General features: G+C 38.7%; 1 pseudogene across 1 annotated transcript; it reads right to left on the minus strand.

Annotated features, from left to right (window-relative positions):
• Positions 1-3916: 3916 nt before the first annotated feature.
• LOC148852071 (aspartic proteinase nepenthesin-1 pseudogene) lies at positions 3917-5466 on the minus strand (annotated as a pseudogene). The gene has a single exon (XR_016099856.1). The product of XR_016099856.1 is annotated as an aspartic proteinase nepenthesin-1 pseudogene (transcript).
• Positions 5467-5921: the final 455 nt, after the last annotated feature.

The following is a 5921-nucleotide window of genomic DNA, read 5'->3' on the forward strand; positions in this document are numbered from 1 at the left end:
CCTAACCATGCGCTGGATCTAGTGAAACTATCCAAGGTACCCAACGCCAGTATCTCAGCAGAGCAGATGGTAGAACAAATCCAATCCGTCCAAAACGCCATGAAGCAGAAGCTAGAGCAATCCAACGCCAAGTACAAGATGGCCGCAGATAAACACCGCCGACCTCAAGTGTTTGATGTAGGTGATGAGATTATGGTCTTCTTAAGGAAGGAAAGAATTCCCATAGGTACCTATAACAAGTTGAAGCCTCGGAAGTACGGTCCATACAAGATCGTGAAGAAGATTAATGATAATGCCTATATAGTGGACCTACCAGATCATATGGGTATATCCAAGACCTTCAGCGTTGCTGACCTTCACCGGTACCTGCCAGAGATAACACTTGCCTATCCTCGTCATGACTCGGGGTCGAGTTCTCTCCAAGTGGGGGAGAATGATGGAGGCCCATCCCAAGGCCCATCTCACCCCTAGGGGCGGTAGCTCCTAGGATAAGGACAAGAGTCCAAGATAAGTCAAGAGATCAAGTCAAGACTCATCAAGAATTCAAGAATTCAAGACTCATCCAGAATTCAAAGAATCCAAGACTCATCAAGAATTCAAAGAATCCAAGACTCATCAAGAATTCAAGAATTCTAGATAATCCAAGATTCATGCATGGATAAGATCAAGGGAGATCGGACGGGGGAGATCAAGTCAAGAAGAGTTCGATCCTATCTACAAGTTTGAGATGTTTTGATCAAATCTAATTCATTTTCCTAGTTCTTTTATAATTTCTCAATGTATTATAAATACTGCTATTCCCCAGAATTATTAATCAATTCATACTTCAGATTTTCAGAATTTCTTCAATTTATCTTCTTCATATTTTCGCCACCTTTTTCTCTCTCCTAGAGAAATTGGTGTTTTTCGCTAGGTGCTAGCGGACGCCCGATGCTTGCATAGCCAGCTCTAGTTCTCATTACTTCCACGCTGCGTCATACTTAGTTGTTATTGGTATCCTATTAATGAAATAATACTTATCCTATATATTGTGTGGTTTATATATCCAAATTCTTTAGTAGAAAAAGTAGAATGTGTCTGTAACCCTTTGTTCTTCTACGGTATTGCTCGATTACTCATCCATCTTCCGACCATCCAATTGGTGGACAAAATCAATGGAGTGATCTCAAAAGAATGTTGACCATTCCATTGGAAATATACAAGATGTTCAATCAACATCCGTTTCGGTGTCGTTCTTTTATGAAAAGGGGATTCAGGCAGAAGAGAAAAGTAACAAGTAGTGCTAGACATGGCCACTTAGAAGGGCTCCACATATGTAGAATAATACTCAGTTGTAAGTTTCATCATATCGGACTACTATTGCTAATGCATTGCCGATAGGCAAAACGTACAGACTAACCTTTAAGTTGACCTTTTTATGACAACAAGGCTAGATTATTCAAGTACTCAACTACGGCAGCTGAAAGGGATCTGTTCATCTTGCACTAAACTTATAGCTGGATAACCCATTGGAACATTGCAAACAGAGTGTCTTGTTGGGGAGTTTTCTTTAAAAAATCGGGCCCTAAACAATACGGCATCCTTTTCAAGGGAAGGACAACTAAAGAGCTCATTCTGGGTGGTGTAAGCCAATCGACAAGGAGCATGAGCATGTTTGGTTCTGTGGGTGTTTGTTGGGAAAATACTGTCACATCGATGCATTTTAATGGTGATATTTATTATGTGTAAAACCACTGTTTTCTTTCAATGTTTATCAAATAAACATTAAAAACAGAAACACTTGGATTTATGAGCATAAGTTGTTGGGGGAAACTTGATTCAACGATTATTGAAATGCAATGCTGACTTGGCACAATGTAAGCTGAGGTGGAAGATAGCTTGATGGGGTGTTATTTGAAATGCCCAACTAAATAACATAAAATAATAAACGTTTAAAGTGATGTTTTTCAATAAAACACTTATCTGAGAAACATCCCACCATAAACACCCATGGAACCAAATGCATATAGGGATGTCAACGGTATTCAAAAATCTGATTTCGAATTTGAGATTTGACATAATCGGATCCAATTCGGATAATTTGAATATCTAATCGGTTGAATAAGGATATCCTATTTATATCGAATAGTTAATCGAATTCGAATTCGGATACGACTTGATTCAATTTGATAAATATCCAAATTCGATCGATTATTTAATTCTTATATATAACATATAAAATATTTAAATGTTTTATATAATTTATATATAAAATAATTAAATTATATAAATAATTTACATATTTTATATAAATAAAATATTTATTTTATATATTTATTAATTACCTAAAATAATTAGTTGGTCCCATTCGAATCAAATCGAATATTCAAATATTTAATCAGACTTGAATTCAAATATTAATTTTCAATATCCATCAGTTATCAAATCGAATTCGAATATTGGATTTTATAATCGGATTTGATTTTGGACATTGCCTGATTCAATTCGAATTTGATCCATTTACACCCCTAAATACATAGAAGGTGATTCCGGTCAAACTAATAGTTGAGAGAGAGAGAGAGAGAGAGAGAGAGAGAGAGAGGTTTGAACTCCCTATTTGGGGACATTCCTTATTTTAAGGACTTATCTCCTTTTTGCAGTTAAAATGTGGTAATACAGTCTAAGAACACTGAATTTTTAACAGTAAACATGAGATAAATCCTTAAAATAAGGAATGCCAAATGCAGCCTAACACCTCCCCTATTAAAGTTAAAATTATTTCTAACGAAGTCATCAAAAAGGACACCTTACCATTGCTAATTTTTCAAATTTTCAAAACAGTGTAATAATTTCTTTGTCCATTCTGTTATCTTTGGTGTTGACCTATGCTTCGTCAAGTTTTCATGTATATGTAATGCTATCAAGGAAAAGAAGTTTGCTGCATCTAATAATTTTTTTTTTCAATTTTTCATAGCACCAGATGCAGAAACGTTACTAAAAAATGTGTGGAGAGGAGTTTTAGACTGACAAATTAAATTGAATTCAGTTTAGATATGATAGACCTGCTTCTCTACTTACGGTATTGGATGCAATACAAAGCTAAAATGACATTTAAATGGGTCCCCCTTCTGCCAAAACAAGAAAAAAAAAAAGGAAAAAGATTATAAAGAAACAAATGAAAAGAAAATTTAAATGCATCTCACTACAGACTAATTAAAGAGAATAAATTCTTATTTACAAGAATCTAAATTAGGATTAATTGGGCTAACTAGCAGAACAGTTATGATGGGTCACTATATCGCATGTCAGCAAATGGTTTAGTGGTTTCTCTAAGGCTATGTTTGGTTTGAAGGAAAAAATAGGCCAAAGAAAGAAAATGCAGAAAAATTTATACAAGATTTGTAAAGATTTTCCTTACTTTCTCTACTTTTTCTTTCAAACGAAACTGAGCCTAAGTGATAAGGCCAGTTTTTCGTTCATCGATCTCTTTCAGCTGCAGGAAGTATTTGGACAGGGTTGATCAAATAATAGTTCAATACCTCATAAATCAGTCAAATATGTCCCAAGTATACCCAAACCTTAAAAGGGGCAAAATTGAATTTTTAACTATAAAGTTCATCCACATTTGATGTTATATGCAAACGGATGTTTCACTCATTGCTAACCGAGGGGAGGCCTTTGTCCAATAACATTACTTGACAGGAGAGGAGGTCTTAATAAGTGAAGGGAGGTTTTAGTATTTAGTTGAAACATAGAGGGAGGTTTAAGTCTTTTACCCTAAGGCTCAGTTATCATTTTCGATAAATGCATTTATTGGTTTAAGTCTTTTATCCTAATCCCATTGAGTAACTTTCCTTTCTGTTTGGTCAACCTACATCTTTGGAATGGAACTGGCCATTAATCTGGACTCCACTAGACGAGAAAACATGAACTGGTCTTAGTCTCAGAACTATAGGCACAAAATAATTAGCCTTGAAGTTTGAACAGAAGTAATTGGATCAAACCACAATATATATCACTCTTTACTGCAAATACTAATCTCTGTAACAGCTAGATAGACTTGATTGCTTATTCACTGCTACTCCTAAGTCCTAAACTAACACAAAGCCTAATAAACTATACGGAAATAATCCATACAAAACTACCCATCACCACATCCACCGGAGGAGGAGACGATCAACATCTCCTTCTCAAGATCATAAACGACGTACATGTTATACAATTGAATGTTCCCCAAGACTGAAGTGGAATATCAACATCTCTGGATCCAATTCCAAGTCAGCACCACCTTTGAAGTGGAATATCAATCTGGGCACCTCTATCTCTATATTACTGAAGGGAGCCACGGCAAAGCACAGTTCAAATCCGTTGTGGAATTCACCCACCGGAAGATTAATCTTCTGGATGAAGGCTTGCTTCACCAGTTCAAAAACTTCCTTCTCCAGGAACGTGATGGTGGTACCCGAGTCGACGAACATCCCACAAGTCCCATCTTTTCTGATTTCGAACGTGGAGTTTGGGAATGGGATGAGAGTGTCTCCGACTGTGATCCCTTCAATGGAGACGTAGTAATATGGCACATCCTCTACGTAAGGGTTTCGCGTCATAGGGATAGAGATGGTTGGTCTGCTTATGTTGGGAAGAGACCCAACCATAAAGAAGCTACTGAAAGATGTATAACCGTCAGCCATGCAATAGGAGAATGTCTTCGCGCCGAGCTGAGAAATGAGCGACAGAGGCCCGCGTCCAAGCCCGAGAATTCCATCAGCTTCTTCCAAGAAGAGTGCTTGGTTGTCCAACCCACAGCCGAACCCAATGTGAGGAATGGGGACTAAGTGGCCATCGTCCCCAAACTGGAATGTATCGGTTCCCATGTAGCCTCGCGTCGTTGAATTGTCTCCATAGTCATATTGATACTCACACCCCTTGGTGCACTTGGAGTAGGGCAGTGATTTGCACAGTTCGCTGGAGCAAGAGACATTTGAGAAGGTTGAAGAGTTACTCGGATCAAAGAAGAGTGGATCATCATACGCGAGATCACAGTGCTTGCAAGGTAGGGATTGTGCCCATATCAAATCGCTTCCGGTGTCGAGTATCAGCTGCATCCATACAGGTGGATTGCCTATATATACTGGCAGAACAAGCTCATTGCCACCTGGTTCGAGGTGCCCCATGAATTTGTAGTCGGCTGATGGGTCAGCCATTAGTGGTGCACTCAGCCTCTTCCTCCTGTTCTTTCCACTCTCTATTGCACGTTGGGTGCGCTCGAACTTGGTTAGACTGACGCCTGAATCGACATGTCTTAGTTTGACGCGAAACCCATTTTGCACCGGCCGGTGATAATTATCAAAAGCGTGCCTCGACGTGGAAGTCGCCGGGGACCCATAGAAAGCCAACAGAGCTAGTAAGACGAGGAGAGCTAGAGAAAATGGGTTCATAGTTGGGTTGAATGTAGATTTGTTGATTGAGAGAAAAGCTCAAAGACGAGCCGTTTACATAAGAAGGAACAATGGCGATTAGAAGGCGTCGGAGCTTATCACTTATCAGGTGGTTAGCCAAATCTTAGGTTGGTGGTTAGAATCAAGATAGACCAAGTGGTGGTGGATTCCTCAGTCCTCTGAGTCCGGGTGTGTTACACATTTTTTTGCTAAATTTGTGGCACTAAGCAATCGGCTTATCCAGGTTTTCCATGCCATTAAACAAACTCCATTAGTCTTGCAACTAGATGCAAGGAGAAATTAACATAACAAATTCATTTGAACAAGATTTTTCAACCATTGATCTGCTTGTTACTGGAGCTTTGTTGAGATGAGCTCCATTGACCATTAGCAATATGCATGTGCAGGGGCCATCATTGGCACATTATATCAATGTTGAAAGACTCGCACTGGACTGGAGCATATGGTTGAACCGATGATCTGGTGATCCAGTCCGGTCTTACA

The sequence above is a fragment of the Nelumbo lutea genome, chromosome 5 (genome assembly GCF_056320005.1).
Source record: "Nelumbo lutea isolate HS-2025 chromosome 5, American lotus-T2T, whole genome shotgun sequence".
NCBI lineage: Eukaryota > Viridiplantae > Streptophyta > Magnoliopsida > Proteales > Nelumbonaceae > Nelumbo > Nelumbo lutea.